Source organism: Chroicocephalus ridibundus, chromosome 11 (assembly GCF_963924245.1).
Source record: "Chroicocephalus ridibundus chromosome 11, bChrRid1.1, whole genome shotgun sequence".
NCBI lineage: Eukaryota > Metazoa > Chordata > Aves > Charadriiformes > Laridae > Chroicocephalus > Chroicocephalus ridibundus.
The window spans coordinates 3,889,838-3,906,987 of NC_086294.1; the positions used below are offsets into that span (position 1 = coordinate 3,889,838).

Sequence of the window (17,150 nt, forward strand, 5' to 3'; positions counted from 1 at the left end):
AGCGTGCCATCATCACCCCAAAAACCTAGCCACGTCCAAATTCAGCTTTTCATTCCGCCTCTGATCTAAACAGGAATTCCAGTCATGCTCGAGGTTCGGATTCCAGGAATTTCCCCGGGGAGGCAGGAACGGGCAGACCGGACATTTTGGTTCAGATCCATCTCGGATACGGAGGGGGAGAAAGGAGACATGGTCGAAACACAATGCAAGAATGTGTAAGTGTCAGCGAGTGCAAATCCACGGTTCGGCTCTGGAAATACTCACGCTCGTAAGAGCCGAGCCTTACCGTAGAAACACGGCTTTTGCCAAACTCTGGAGAATGTTTGATCTGTGCTGCAAAAAGGCACGTTCTTTTTGGCATTCACATTTCAAACTTTAAAACCGTCTAAGAGCAAATACGTTCGCTCGAAGGGTTTGCCGTGGGGATAGAAATAGGAGTTTGCTTCATTTAAACACATTAATATTTTTCCCACTTGTAAAGTCAGCTTTTGGCTTCCGCGGCAGTGCAAATATCACAAACCTTTAACTCACAAGGGCCCTAAACGGAGTTTTCCCTTTGCAGCTCAGTCACATATGCAAGTTCAGGCTTTTCCAGTTACTAGCTGTTTACGTTTATTTAGATATATTTGTAAAACCTGTTATCACAGGGGAAATTTAAAGAATAACTTCTTTCTGACAGCGAGCGGGATAATGCCTGTATTACAGCAGAGTATTACTTGCAATCAGGCATGAACACGGATATTTATCGCGGTCTTTCAGAAACGCACCACGTTTTTGGGTATCGGCGGTGGAGGGCAGCTTGCCAGCGATGGCCGGGTGCCGTGGGCTTTCCCTCCACACCTCCCAAGGTGGCATCGAAGCAGCGACAACCCACATCCATCAGTGAGGAAGGGCCGCCCGAGCCAGAAAGGATATGAAGATGCGCCAGGATGGGGGAGGATGGCACAGGGTCAAAGATGGGTCCTCAAGGGGGAGAGGAGCAGCGTGGTACCTAACTTGGTGAATGCCTCAACACGTTCAGGGAGGCCGCTCAGACGCCACGAACCAGGGAGCAGCCAGCAGTAGGACTATCTTGAAAGAGGTGACCGTGAAAGGTCTTCCCCTCAAATGAACAAGGGCCTTAGAGGGGACTAATGGTCACCCTCAGACGGGGAGAGCAGCAGCCCACGCACGAAGGAAGGTTACGGAGCCAGTCCCAAAAATTGGCCCAAAAACCACGGCCAACACCCAGAGCGTTGAGGAGTTGCCCGTAGATCTACAGCGTCAAACCCACCCAGGGACGCAAACAGGCCCGGGGCCACCCACTGAAGATCAAGCCACCTCGCATCAAGCGAGGGCTCCACAGCTCGCAGGAACAGGAGACGGCAAGTTCCCGTCTAAGCTGCAAGGCAACCCCGGCCCTGCCAGCCTCCGCGCTGCCACGACAGCTGCTACGAATAACGCTGAATATCCCACAGGGGTTTTGGCCAGCCAAAATGGGAGCTGAAGTTGATAAAGCAGTCCAACGTGAGACCCTCGATCCGCGGGGTGACCCGCATCCCTCCGGCGCAGGGTCCCCCCCGGCAGCCCGCGCTCGGACGGACAAACACGGGGCACGCCAGCTCGCGCTCCCCACCCCCTCGCTCCGCAGCCAGTATGAGTAATATCCAAGCTGATTTTAATTTGAAAAATATCACCTTAAAAAGATGCCGGTTCCCTGCTGTGCAAATTAAAACCATCTGGATGGAGTGATTTCAAATAATTAATCTAGGTCTCCTTTGACACCGCTACTAATTAAAATATGATACCTTCCTCCCCCTTTTTAAATAAAGAATTTAAATAAAGTTTAAAGATCTAATAAAATAATGTCATAATTTAGAACTAAATGGAAGTCCCGCCTTTCCTGCGGGCTGCAAAGGTTACGCCGGCATGGAGATCCCTCCCGGGCTAATGCCGCAGCACGGACCCAGCAGCAGCAGACGGGCGAGCACCCAGCGCGACACCCACCCCAGTAAATACACCGGCATCCACAGCCCAGCGCCCCAGGGAGGCTCGTGAGCCCCCGAGATCACCCTGGCGCCCGACCCCTAGGAGTGGGGAGCAGAGGGAAGGGGGTTCGGCAGATGCTGTCTGCTCCCCGCCGTGACCCCAGCTGCCGAAGCCCAGGCTAAGGCCACCCCTAAGTACCCGCTTCTGAAAAACCCGAGGCTTAAGACGCTGGAAATGTGTTCTTATTTCTAGGGATCCTTGACCTCTTTTTCTACAAGAGGTGTCAGCCCGGCTTTAGGGTTGGGTTCATAACCCAGTGGCACCCCTTGCAGCTGATTCTCCTTTTTACAACAGCCATCTCCCTAAATTCTCGCCGGAGCCGAGTCAGGGACCTTAGATAACACACCTCGTCAGCTTAAAATCAGCTGGGATAAATCCTAGTCCTGAACGCTGCACCAAGAGTTTCTGGGGGATGGAGCCTGCTGATGTCTCCCACCCCACTCACGTGCGGCAGAAGATCTCGGTCACCACCAACGGGACTTAAAATAACGGCAAGCTGAGCTCGGCTTGCGGTCTCGTTCGCCTTCACGCTAAAGATGCTACCGCCACAACGAAAGCGCCAGGGAAAAGCCAAGGGCTTTTCCACCCACAGCTCAGGTAAAATAAGTCCCACCAAGCTGGAGCAGCGTCCCCGCAGCAGCCTGCCGCTCAGCACACCTGACTTCCAGCTCCGTTTAGTCCCTGGATACACCGGAGAGAGATTACGATCTTTATTTTCAAAAGGCCTGCGCTCCAGCCTTCAGATCAGGTATTATTGTTTAAATTCTTTGACAGCTAGATATTCTGATATATTTTCCAAGGCTGGGGGCGGGGGGGGAAAGAGCTAAAGAGAAAAGATGTCTTTAGAGGGTGAGATCTTCTGCTACATGTTTTTGCCTTATTGGCCCATTTAACCTAAACCTTCCTGAAAACTCCCACTGGAAGAGACTGGAATTCCTCACATGTCTAGGTGAAAAGGATTACATATATATGTTGAAAAGCTATCTTCCAGCTAAGAAAACATGAAGTCAGGGAGATAGGCGAAGGTGGCAGAAAATATGCCAAATTATCTTTCAAATATTTCCTGGGAGTGGGAGGACGGGAGCCAGAAAAGCACGGGGAAAGAAAGGAGAAAGAGGGGCACCTGGGAAGCGGGAGGTTTACATACAGCTATCACAAAAGCCTAAGCGCCAGCCGGTTCCAGATAAACGAAGAGTTAAAGGGGAAAACACAAGGAAGGCGCAGAAGGACTGGATACTTCGGGTCTATCCATCCTTTTTTAGCCGTTTACGCTGCCCACCGGCATCTTGAAGCAGGCCAGCTAAAACAGATTTCCTGTTTAAAGCTCTCAGAGGAGACTGACATTTTGTTGCTTTTATTGTTGGGTTTTTGGTTTGTTTTTGTTTTTTTTTTTTCCCTAATGCAATTACAAAGTTGGGAAAACCATTCTCGGCACTTGAAACCATTTTAACGAATGAAGAAGAAAGACGTAGAGACGCACCAAGGGCTGGGACCGCAGCGTTTGTGATGGAGGGCGGCTTTCCAGTTTAGTCATTCTGATGCTGGGAACCCAGACGAAGCCCATGTCCAAAGGTCCCAGGATACATCCCATCCGACGGGAGAGAGTAAAATTTACTCTCTGGTAAAACTGAATGTTTCAGTGGGACCCCCCAGCACGGCCAAGGGTGCTTAAAATAGCTGAAACCTGCTCAAACGCAGCCTGCCCCCCGCCAAACCCACGGGGATCCCGGACGGGACTACGACACAGGAGAGAATGACCCCGTCCCTACTTCACGTCCATGATGTAATAACGAGGGAATGACGCCAAACTTAGGTAAAGTCTGGAGGGTCTAATCAAGCCTGCAGGCTGTGAACAAGTGAGGGAATCTAGGCTGCATCCTCGAGTTTTGTTTGCGTGCTTGTATTCTCCCTCCCAAGCGTGCCATTTTCAATAGTTGTAACCCATGCAGGCCGACCCCCTTCTCAATTATTCAGGTGCAAATCCGGAGCGACTACCGAAATCAAAAAGGCTGGTGCTCAGGAGGGCAGAGCTCTGACCCGCATACCGCGGCAATTAGCTCAGCGAGTCTGTCTTGAGCGAGCGCAGGATACGTATGTCAAATTATTAAAAGGGATGGTCGTGGGGAGGCGGAGTAAGAGCAGCTCCAAGCTCCAGGTATTTTCTTTTTCAAGGCACGGCTTTGCCCAAGCAAGGGGACTACCCGGTCTCAGAGCAGGGGGAACGCACGAGGAGCGGGCTTTTAAAAATGCCATCTCTCTCAAGGAGGTTTGCTTTTAAATCTCAGTTAAATGTCATACGTTTTATTTGGTCAGCTGACGCAGTTAGGGAAAAAGACGTGATGTGGAGGCGCAGAAGCCCCGTCAACGCATCCCCAGACGCCAAGCGCCGGGCCCCCACCTTCTCCATGCCCGATTTTGGGGTGGGAAGGGGAGCAGGACCGAGGGCTCCACGTGAACAAAGGACAGACTGCAGAGACAACCTGCCACCCGCCTAACGGCCTTAGTAGCACTCAGGAACCAGACAGGTTAAATATTTGCATGGGAGACATCAGAAGAAAATCTATAATGCAGCAAAGACCTCAAAGGCACTTAGAGTGCAGCAACCCGATCCTGCAAATACTCTCACACAAAGGACTCCGCACACATCGGAAGTCCCTGGAGTGCTGATAAAGACCCCCGCACAGCTTCAGGGTCCTGCCTCTGCCACTGGCGGCATGGTTGGACATGCCGGGAGCACGGCTTCGGACACGGAGGTGTGATCTTACACACACACACACACACCCCCCAGGGCCGTCTCCTTGCCCTGCCAACCTGCGAGGTACCCGAGGGCCTGATGCGATGGAGAAAAGTGCAGGATCGCGGCACTTTTAACAGAGAAACACGGGCTAAAGTTCTCCTTCCTGGCGCACTCTGGGACACCCTCCTCCGGGTTTCACCTCTGCGCTAGCTGGTAAGAGCTTCACTCCCCGGGGGACGCTTTCAGGCCCTCTCATCTGCGAACAACCATCCCACACCCCGAAGGCGTCCTGTCCCATTCCCGGGATGCCGAGCGATCCCCTCGGCGCTCACTGGGCACGTCTCCATGACACGAGGCCAAGACAGGCGGAAATACCCACGCTGGTGCCAGCCACGCCGGCCCGGCCCGGGTCCCCAGCCCCGGACAGACGTAGCAGGCATGGCAAGGCACGGCACGGCACGGCACGGCACGCCGCCGCAGCGGTTAACCCCGCCGAGACGCCTGGGGAGTAAAATATCACTCGCACGCTCTTGAAACCTCCACTGTTTAAGCCTGTCACACCATCACAGCGGTCTCGCCTGTAGGGACGCCCGCCCCAAAAATTCAGCAGTGGCTAACTAAACATGCCCAGGGAACGATGCTGATGCTGAGCGTTCCCCGAGCATCTCAGGGACCATCTCGGGGCGAGCCTGCCTCCTCGCCCGGGAGGAGATGACAGATATGGCAATATCAAGGAAAAAAAAGGAGATTCTGAAAGAAATAAGTACTCTTCGCAGGACTGTCCGGGCTCATGAAGGATGACAAAGCTTCCAGACACGGTCCCGATCAACTAACTCTATTCGCCGCATCTTGGGATGCGGCGAAAAAAAAAAAAAAAATACCCGAGGACAACGTGAAAATTATAAATATCATATTGCTGGCCCAAGCCTGCGCTACCCAGAGTCCGGTCATCTTTCACCCACGTGAAAAAATGAATGTAAAATACTGTCATTCTGACACGGAGCCGTTTGCCCCCATTTGTAGATCTAAGAAAACAGGATTAAGTGGCGGGGAATCAGACTTGGCCTCTCGCAGATGTTTCATACATAATTCACCATAAGAGACACTAAAAATATTTTGGCAGTTGCTTCAATGACGGCGAATAAGCTTATTTAGACAAGATCCAGTAAAACTGGAGGCGATAGGTTGCGTGCTTTAAAAAAAACAAAAAAAAAACAACAACAAAAAAAAAAAAAAAACGCCGGGACGGGGAGCGGCAGCGAACAAATTCTGCGCTGAACTTTGCCACCTGCGCGCTGGCACTGACTAAGAAGCAGGGCTGGAAAGAGAAACCTTAAGAAATGTTAGCACAGAAATTCCTCTATCTCACCGGGGTGTCTTGCTGCCTCCAAACACAGCTCAAGTGGACAGTATTTCTACAGAGGCAGGAAAACTGCTTGACAAGCTGCCAGGCTCCGGAGTCTGGAATTAGTGAGAGATGAGCCTCAAAAAAAAAAAAAAAAAAAAAAAAAAACCACACAAAAAAACCCAGCTCAGAAGCTCTGTTATGCTTGAAAAATCACCTAAAATGAAAAATAAAGGGCCAAACCCTCTGCTGTCTTTGATCATTCTCATTTGAATAAATTCCTACTGACACAGTCAAGGCCAACAGACAAGGACCTCCGAACCTGGCCCGGAGCACCTAGCTGAAACGCATCCAAAACACCGGAGTCTCTTGGGGCTGGAAAGAGCGTGAACCTTCCCTGTCCCGCAGAGGGTTAGAATTACCGCAAGGACAAACCCTGCTGAAGTTATTTTGACTCTCTTGCTCCCAGTCTCAGTCGGACCCCCAAAAAAATACTGATGTACACCAAAATGACAGTAAGCGGAGAAAGACAACTATGGGAACCCCACGTACTCTTGCTTCTCCGACGCTGCTTTATCCTTGGCCAGCAGCGTAGGATAGACCACGTTTACTCGGAAGCGCTCGCCCAACTCTCTTGGGCAACCTGGTGGTTGGCTGCTCATCCTCAGCGATGAAGAAGGTGTGATGGTCGCACCGCCATATCCTCTTACCTAGGAGTCCCAAACACATAAATCCACATAAATCCCCCCCCCAGTACGCCAACACCACGATGGCTTCACGTACTCCCGAAGTTAGTCCATCCACTGTTGTATTTGTGAGTGCTCCAAAACGGGGGTAAATCAGGAGAAACGCGGAAAAACATTCGCAGTGTTTGTTGAATTAAGATTATCCTGATGTTAAGTTCTACCGAGCAGGTTTCTTATTCCGTGCCAGTAAAAGTTGAAATTACGACAATTAATTTTACGGATGGGAATAGAAGCATGCTCGCGCATTCTCTCAAAGGGGCTCATTGTAACTTTGCCTTCTTCCAGCAAGTAAAAAAAACACGCCGAAAATAAAGTTACAAGATGCTCCGGTGTTTTCAACGGGATTCTTGTGGCTCTGGAACCCAGCGGAGCGGAGGCAGCAGCGCAACCTACCCGAAAAAAATGTTCTGGCACTTGGGGAAAATTCCTCTAGGTTTTAAGATTTTAAAGAGGGTTTGCTGTTAGAGAGGGACGCAAACACAATTTCGAAGACACCTGGACTTTTTAACGCTTGCGCCGCTGAAGCTCACTTCGGCCAAATAAAAGATAACGTATCGTTAAATGAAGTACGGAAAATTGTCACTCTTCGATAAAAGTACGAGAGCGTGATTATTTTGGGGCGAGGGCTGAAAGAGTCGGACAAGAACTGATCTTCTGTAGCACCTGGGGACACACGTCCTCTGGAACCCCCGGCAGCCAAAGCGAGTCCCTCGGGTGAAGCCCCTCGGAGGAGGGTCCCCTGCATCGCTCCCTTCGGAAAGGTCTCTCCCTGCAGACACAGCACAATTCTTTCAACTATTCTCAGAGCAGCGGCAACAGAAATAACAACAGAAAAATCAGATAGCCCATTAACTCTGCCTTCAGCGCCTTCGGTTTCCTGTATTCATTTTTGGAAACGCGTTCATCACGTGGCTTTTCTTAAACTATTACCCCCCAGTCCACAGCATAGGTAAGACTATTTACTTGCCTTTTACTGCATTTTAATTGCATGAGAAGTTTTAAAAGTCTTTTTTTTTTTTCTCCTAGAGTCATTTGGGACAAAAGGCATCTGGCACTGGGTATTTAAATAAGACCTGTCAGAACCGTAAAATTAGTTTTACGTTTTAATAAAGGTACTTTTAAAATCTCAAGTATAATTCTGCATTCAAACCATAAGTGTTTGGATTAAGAAAAGGAGAACCCGTGTTAAATCTTAATATAAAAAGTAAATCAAGTACAGAACTAAGCCGGTCCTCATCATCTGTGGCGTTATAAACAAGAGCAGCAAAGAAAAGGGGCAATACCTCTAAGAGCTTATTTTGGGGTATTCTGGGTTTAAAGAAGGAGCACATCACATCAGGGCTCTTCGGCCAGCTCTTTAATCAGCGCATAATTCACTTTAAAATCTTCAGACATAACAGACAAAAGACAAACCCAAAGGACAAACCCTCCTTCCAGCACTTGCTAGCCCATGCCCATGGGCACGTCCCTCCTCCCGAGCAGGACACCTTGCTACTCTCCTACGTTATCTCCCTCTGCAATCTGTGGAGCAGACAGGAGGAGGAAATTCCCAACCACTATTTATACATAGCAGACTTGAAATATTTCCAGGCAGTCCTGATGGCCGCATCTCCCTGCCAAGCCTGAGAAGCAGGGCCGCCCCTCACCTTCGCCACGGGAGGACGAAGCCACCTTAGAAACCTGCCAAGGTGGCCAAGTCACCCCACGCTCGCTGCCACCACCGGAGCTCAGCCGAACACTGCTGCTGCTGGAGGAGCTGCTGGTGGCCACGACAGCGTTCAAGGCCAGGCTGGATGAGACTTTGAGCAGCCTGGTGTAGTGGGAGGTGTCCCTGACCATGGCAGAGGGGTTGGAACTGGTCTTTCTTTAAGGTCTTTCTTTAAGGTCCCTTCCAATCCAAACCATTCTATGATTCTATGATTCTATGACACCCCTTCTCCACCAGAGCCACCGGCACAAAGGAGCCCGAGGACGTGCCACACAACCCATGGGGCAAGAGACAGCCCTTGGCCAACACCACCTCATCCACCAAGGCTTTATGGCCCAGCCACCCTGGGACTGACCTTAGCAGAAGAGATTCATTTCTCCATCCAGGACCTCAGAGGAGCAAAGGAACCGGCTAAACTTGAACTAAGAAAGCTCCTGGTGGGGAAAGCTTTCCCTAAATGCAGGTGTCCACCAGGCCTGGCCCTCCACCGAGGTGACAAAGTGAGCAGAGACCCTTTGTGGACAAGGGGAGCGGGAAGAGCCGCAGGTGCGAGCAGCTTCCATCCTCTCCACGGCAGCCACCGCGCTGCCCTCCTCCTGCCGCCCGCTGCCCCGGCCCGGTGCGTCGCCGCAGGTCCACCTCCGGTGGGAAGAGTTAACGCTCATCCCCCGGCCGGGGCCGAATGAAAAGGAGACAAAAAAAGCAGGATGCTGGTGAATGACAGCAGTGGGTGGCCGGCGCGCTCGGCATACAAGAGGCACAGCCGAGTGTGTCTGGCACCAGACAATGATTTCGCTGGAGGTGCGCGAGGCGGGAGCGCCCAGCGCCATTCTCACGGCCGGGCAACGAGCCATGTCGGCTAACAAAACCGCTCGCCGGGAAGCCTCCCTCGCCTTGCTCCCGGCTCCTCACCCTGCTCGGGTTTGGTTGGGGTTTGGTTTTTTTTTTTTTTTCTGTGTTGTCCTTCCTGCTGGGGCATTTGCAACGATTAAAAAACAAAACAAAACCAAAAAAAGCCGGGTCAAACATCCTCAAATGGTGTATTTCGTGCTTCCCCTCGGGTTGCCGCGGTTTCCCTGCCATTTTCCTACCGGCCCTGGGAGCGCAGCAGTATTTACGGGGCAGGCAGCTGACCCCTCGGCTGCGGTGGGCGAGAGCGCCTGACGTTAAGTGCTGCTAATGCGTTCTGCATTTGTGCTCGGGGGCAGGAAATCTCAACTTCCAGTGCCAAGGGGTTAATTATAATTTATATAGCACGATCTCAGGCTGTGGGTTTGGTTTTGGTTGTGTTTTTTTGTTGTTGTTGTTTTTTTTTTTTTTTCCCCTCCAGCTAATTAAGAGGTACAATTACCTTTGAGAATCAAAGGGATATTTTGGGACCCAGCTCTTAGAAACAGATTACAGGCACTTAAAAAGTAAGGGCATCTTTGCTTTTCTCCGCGTGCTTAGTCTTTGATTTAGATCATTAACAAGAAACGGTCATATTCCTGACCCACCACCACAACGTCGGGGAGACCACCTATGGAAGCCATTGCAATAGGGTAACACGTAGCATTGCCGCTTTCCCAGCGATTACCTATGTTTCCAACAACTTTTTTTTTTTTTTTTTTTTTTTTTAAACTAACACATCACCTCAAGGCTCTGGCAAAACTTTCTGCTTATTAATTAACGAAGCTTGCTTGATAACCTTGAGGTGGGTAATACCCAAGCAGACCGGTCTGTGCTCAGACTGCAAGCCCAGGACTATTTGCTCCCAAGAGAAGTCGTGGGTTGACGAATATTATTGCTGTATTAGTAATAACGAGTAGTAAAGCACCCCAGGCAGGCCTCGGGAACTGGAGCGGAGGGATAATTAGCAGCAGCCGTACCCGGGGCAGACGGGAGCACCCATCGGGGAGGCTGGTGGGCAGCACCCATGGGACCCAGCGGGGGCCGGGGGCTCGCTGGGCGAGAGCCCATCGCCTCCGCAGTCTCCCTCCCTCGGCTCCTTGCCTTCAGGTTTGTGTTTAACGGCTGCGGGTCTCTCTTTCTCACCGCTCTCGGAGGCGTTTGCTGAGCCGTTTGCAAAGGGTTAATGTGATTGAATATTCAGACACAGGGAGAGGGGGGTTTGGGCTAAAGACAGCCAGAAAAGGTTCTGGGGAACCCTTAAAGTCCCGCTCCGGGGAGTCACCAGAGTTACGCAGGCCGCAACCTCAGCTTGACTTGGCACAGGCGGCGCAAATACGTCTCCCACCAGCCGTTAGGTTTTTAGGGACGCAGGGGGCCATCGCTCTCGGGGAAATGAGGCGCCGAAGTTCGAAACTGATGCTGTGTGACTGTCAGCAGCCCCCAGATGCGGCGGGCTCCCGCGCAGCCGCAGCAGCTGCCTCCCCCGGCACCCAAAACACAGCTCGAAGCAGACGTGGGGCCAGCACCGAAGACCAGCTCTTCCTCTAAAGAGGGGCTCAGCGTTAGGACCAAGACGAACGGCTGGGCATCTGGGTTAGAAGTGAAGCCGATGCCGCCAAAGCCAACAGGGGAGCTCAGCGACTGGTGTCCAACAGCCTGCGCGCACCGCGGTCGTGGGTTTATCGGGCTGCCCTTTGAGGTGCCGACAGCAGCAATTGCTGTGCTGAATTGGCCGCGAGGCGTACAAACCCAAAACACGCCGTGAGGAGCATCACTGTTCAATTAGGAGGAGATAACGCAGTCGACACCTCGGCCCGGAGAGGTGCCGACCGGCACTGCTCATCTCGCAGGAGCTCCCAGAAGTTCGTTTAGAAACCTGACAATCAACGCATCTCTGACAATCAACGCGTCCTAGAGGTATTTCCATCCCTTGGAGGCACTCTTTGACAGGCGACTGCCGGAGAAGGGGCACATCAGCTGCCATAAGCCATTTTACGAGAACACCTACAAACCCACGCGGAGCCGTACCCAGCAGAGCGCTTCCAGTATTCCTGGAGACACCAAACAGAATGTTCCCTTTCGCTGCAGCAGACCTAAGCGCAGATCAGGAAGGCTGTGTAAAGGTTGAGAATAAGCAGGGTAAGAAAAGGGGACGGTATTTTTTAGAGGATTTATTTCTGCGTACGGGAAGGCGTCTCCCTCCTCGCCGGGTAGGGCAACCGGGTGCCGGTGCAGGCAAGAGGCCGGGAAAGGACCCGGCTCAGCACTGGGAAAAGCATGGATTACAAAACTGTTGCTTGTAGTCCCGGCTTAAGCCACTAACCCGCGTGACGTTCGGTGAAAAGGACTTGGTACGCGCTTCATCAGCGACACGGCCGAGTTATATGGGAAAGAAAAAGAAAGGAAGGGCAGATCCGGAGGGGAATACATCCGTACCGGCGTTACCTTGCCCTACAGCTTGCTATTTATTGAAGCGGCAGCAAAAAGCTCCAGCGCGCTTCAGCATACAAACGCTGACACGGAAATTCAGAGCCCTGAACCGCTTCCAACAGGGAAAATATACTGACCGCAGTCTGTTTGGAGGTCAAACAAAATCAATAGCCTTTCCCTCCAGTCTGTCTCTAAACTAAGCTTCTTTCAAAGACATCCAGAGAAAACGGATCATCTTTTGTTGTTGTGTGCGGTTTTGGGTCGGGCTTTTTTTGTTTTGTTTTGTTTTGCTTTTTTTAAGTGGTCAAACATTCATACGAGCGTAAGAAACTCTTTTCCTCCCTCAACATACTGAAAGGATTGTATAGAGGTCAAAACTGCCCATCAGTTTTGCTACACAATGGATGAGTTATCCACTTCTCGGGGAGGAAACCAAGCTGGAAGCCGCTTAACACTCGGTGAGAGAGGAAAAAATAAATCAGCGTATTCGCCTGATCGGGGTACGTTTAAAGCCGGTTGTCAATTAGTTCAACACAGTTTGCTGTTACAGAGCACAACAATTTAGCCCCAGGAGCTGAAGTTTGCCGCGTTTCCTCGGATTCCTCCTGCTGAGAGACAGATATTGGCTGCAGCCAGGTCAGGCACCGGGGAGGAGGAGGAGGAGGAGGAGGAGGGAGGCTGGAAGTCACAGCCGCAGAGCGGGAGCCAGTGATGGGATACAGCAGGACTGGGGACTCCTTCCTCCCATTCAAAGTACGCGGTAAACCGGATTCGTGGCCAGAAAGGAGCAGAGATGACAAACTGGTTATTGCAGTGGTACAAAGCCTGCCGGGCCACTCCGCAGCACACACACCTCGTGAGATAAACTCTAAACCCCAAGGGTTTACATACCCTTGTGCGGACGGTCTCATCTTCGCAGCTACAAGCGGGTCACCCCCGAGCCGAGGGAGAGGGCAGGAGGACTGAAGCGGCAGAATGCAAAACTCCGCCTACGTCCAATTTTTTAAATAATGTAAATTCTTTAAAATCCCAGTACAAATAAAATAAATAAAAAAAAAAACCACACAAGGAGAAAAGGGAGGGACAAACCACGAACAGACACTTCCTGCGGGTCCCACTCAATGCATCCAAAGGAGAACCACCGCCTTCAAAGCGACGGACCAGTGATGCTGTTATCTGCCAGCTCCGTTCCGATAATCAGTGTTGAAAGACACCCTCCAAACCACGAAACAATTTAGGTTGGGAAGGCTCTCCAGAGGTCATCCAGCTCAACCCTCGGCTCAGAGCAGGGCCATCAGGGCTAGAGACCATCGCTCCCCAGCTGTGCCCCAGCTCCCCTCCAACCGGTTGCTCTCCCCGAGAAATCTCCCTGGTCTCGATTTAAGCATTCCTACCGGTGCGCGGTCACCGCGTCCGAGATGGGGCTGGAGAGGGACAGATACACCTCCCGCTGACTGGGGTCCCAAGAGAAACTGCGAACAGCAGGAGCGAGCTGCCCATGGCAATGCCCATGGCCGTGACCACGAGCCTCCTCCATCCCTGCAGCCACAGCCCACGGAGCCACACCGATTCCTGTTTACCTAACGGCCATCCCACCCCGCCGATGTTTGCCGCTGGCGGTACCTATGTTAAAGCTACTACATGTCTGTAACCCCCGCCTCCCGCGAGCAGCGCACGCGGCACGCCAGCACGGGCAGGGACGCGCATCCTGACTCATCCTCCGCCCCGCGCTCGCATATGCCGCAGGAAGAAGGGTTTGTTCCACCAGCCGCCGGAAAGGCCGCCTCATTTCTGAGCGAACCTATTTAGCATCCTCTAATTAGGATCCTGGCTTCTTCTCGTGCCCACGCGGGTCTAAGAGTTCCGGCGCCAGAAAATCCTGGCGAAGCTCAAAACAGGTTACAGCAATGGTGGCTGTCAGATGTTCACCCAAACTCACTACGGTTGCAAGAACAAGCAAGGCTAGTAGCTAGACACAAAAGCGCGGCCCCTTTGCAATGCTTTTTATCTCCCCTCCTCCGGTCCTCCCAGGTGGGACAATTTACCCGGTGACTATGCAGCTCTTACATTTGCTTGTTAGCACCCCCAAATTAGTAGGTGTAAAGTCAATATCCTCTTGCCTATTTACTCCTAATGAGTCACCAGCCAGCAACTTAACTTGAAAAAAGAGACGGTTACAAATGCAGATGCAGAAGCAAATGAAATAAAGGCAAGAATCACCGCTGAGCAAACGTCGCACAAAGGCAAGGGGCCGGGCACACCACGCAGCACCCCGCCATTGTCACCGCACACCACGCAGCACCCCGCCATTGTCACCGGCTAAAACCTAACAGCTTTGATTTGCCTCCCACCGGCTAAAATGGTTTGAAATGCAAGGTCTTAACAAAGGTGCAAGACACAGGAGGAATGGGAGGCACTGCTGGGCACTTAATCTCCTTTCAGCCTCACACAGGAGCTCCAGGAAGGGCTCTGCTGAAGGCGGCGGAGCTTCACCAGGGTAGGGCAGAGGATAATCAGGCCTCGGCTGTAACAGAGATTCAGCCCTGCGATCCCTCCACGCAACCAGCAGAAAATGCTATTTGGGCTTTATACCGAAGTTCGTTTTAGGCGAGCTCCTTTGCTGCCGGAACTCGGGACCACGTCACTGAGCCCAACAGGACAAGCCCAGCTTTCAGCAGCTGCGGAGTTCACCCTCTGCCTCGGCGCAATGCGTGATGCGAAATTGAGAACCCACAGCAACCTCATCCCTGCGAAAACCTGCCAGAGCAGCAACAGGGGCTTTGTGGCGAGGACACCCCTCACACCCCCACCGCACGGGGGCACGGACACCCTGTGAGCCTCATGGCTGGCCCAGGCCAAGCGTTGAGGCCATTTGGACGTTATTTTTTTGGATTTACCTGGTGTTTACGTGCCGTCCTGTTCTTAGCCCTTCCCTGCTGCTTCTCCACGCTGAGGTCTTCACCGCCTCCAGCGGCTGTGGGTGATGCCCCCTGCTGCTAGAGCTCCCCTCCGACCACCCGTTCCCTCTTCTTTTTCTCCTTCCAAAAGCACTTGAGAACATCAGGTATAAACCAAACCGTACCAGCCACGTCAACTTGAAGCCAGGATCCCAAGCCTACCATATGCTTAAACCCCAGTGGCTTGTGTCACCATCCTCCGTCCCACCAGCCCCAGCTCTCGGATGAGGAACAGAAGCTGCCGAGCCGCGTCAGAGAACAAGGACTCCTCTCCACGGCACTACCTGGGGCTGGATCCTTCCAGCCAAGGCAGGGTCAACAGCAGATGGCGGGATTTTTTTCTTACTGCTTTGGGAAGAAAAGCGTCCTTTTTGGCAGCTGCAAACGCAGAGGAGGAGAAGGCCTCTTAGGCACTCATTTTGGCTCTCGGAGACGAGGGCAAAATAAATCTGAGCACTACCCAGTGATTCTTCAAGCTCAGCCCCTCAGGTAGCGTCAGCAAAGGACAGGCACATCCCCAAAGCGACTGCAGCAGAAGACAGGGAGGCAAAGCTCAGGAGGTATTTAGAAGGTCTCAGCCTCCTACGTCACCATAATGGCATGAATTGCCTGTTACGGGCATTCAGAAAATACTTAAAATTCATCAGGGACCAAAGCGTGCGCTATTTATTGCTGGCACAGCTCATTAAAAGGGATGCTCACGGAGTGCAGCCGCGCGACCATCTCCCTCCAACCCCAACACCCCCTTCCCTTCCTCACAGTAAGAAAAAAAATGGGGTGTTTTTTTTTTCACTGGGTCTTCTCACTCCCTTTACTTCCAGCTCGCCTTCCCCTTCTTGCGAGCGCTGAGACCGCAGACACTCTACACGTGTTCTCCTCTGCATCCGACTGGCAGGCAGTCTGGAAAATGCCAGTATTGGAACGGCCTGAATTCAGCGGTTTCTGAATGCTGATCGGACACTATTTCGTTCAAGCCACAGATAGTCATTTTTTTGGGGGGGAGGTGGGTATTTTCAGCTCCCTTTTTGGACTCTTCCAGATTTCCGAGCGTCATGCATCAGCAATTTCTCCTCTTCGGAGCTTCGTTATTTTTCACCTTTCGGCCGAGCCCGAGGCTGGGTGCGCTTTTGCAGGGGACCGGGCTCTTCCTTCCTCTTCCAGACGGTCACGCAATGCGACTGGCGTTGTTAATGTTTGCCGCGCTCCACCTCCCAGCTGCGGAAATTCCTGACTATCTGGTTTTCTAAAAGAGCTGAGGTGAAATCTGAGCGATTAAAGTGCCTTATTATTTATTTTTTTTTATGAAGTCCAACACCTTGCTTGAGGAAACCCCAGCCTGAAAACAGGAATGGTCTCAGGGCATCTAAAAACACCAAATAATTACTTCTAACCAGGCTACCGGTGTGGTGTCCATTCCCACCACCTCTTCACCATCTCTCCATTTGCGATGCTTTCATCCTGACGGCACACCTGCGAGGTGAGGGAATGGTGCAAGCCCTGCTTTGGAGATGAGGGAGGGACACACGAGGAGACCGAGAGGATGAAATTCGTGTCGCTCGGTTCCACGCGAGGAGCAAAGGTCCTTCTCTCTCCACTGTCTAGAGGGTCCAGCCTCAGTGTCCCACCACCAAACCTGGGCAAAGGGGAGCACGGGAGATGCTCCAGCTGAGCGACCTGGGTAACACCACCGACATTAAGTCTCCAGCAAAGCAAGCTACCGACTTTGCGTCTCTCAAACGGCAAGCCAGCGAGATCCCACGTTCTTTTCAAGCAGATGCGTGTCCTTTACACACCAAGTTTGGAATTCCCCATCCTGTCTTTAATTCGGCATCTTCTTAATAGGGTTGTTGACGTTTTTCATTTCCTCCAAACGTTTCTCATGAAGGGCAAATCTCAGTGGCCACCTGACAACACACGTGGAAATGTACACCGACGCCAAAATTCGCAAGACAATTTGTTGCCGATGTTTTGCTTCCTCCCTCTCCAAAGTAAAAGCAATAAAAAAAAACCCTTTTGGAAATGTAGACTAGCCTGTTCGCAGGATACTTCTAATTGCTTCCCGAGAACCGACTTGAATTCATGACCAGCCCAACGCTTAGATACGGGAAAACCTCAGATACCACGATACAAGGCTTGATACCAGACGCTAACGTAAAACAACTGCAATAAACTCAAAGGAACACCCTCCGTATTTGTGCACAGAATCGCTCATGGCCTACAAATACGTGTAAAATTATGCAGACTTCTTCCAGAACTTCATCATAGAAGGGTTTGGGTTGGAAGGGACCTCAAAGGTCATCTCCCAGTA

General features: G+C 51.8%; 1 protein-coding gene across 1 annotated transcript in view; it reads right to left on the minus strand.

The window, feature by feature from the left end:
- The window catches only part of FGF18 (fibroblast growth factor 18), a 76,031-nt gene that overhangs the window by 21,324 nt on the left and 37,557 nt on the right, over positions 1 to 17,150 (minus strand). The gene's annotated exons all lie outside the window — the stretch shown is intronic.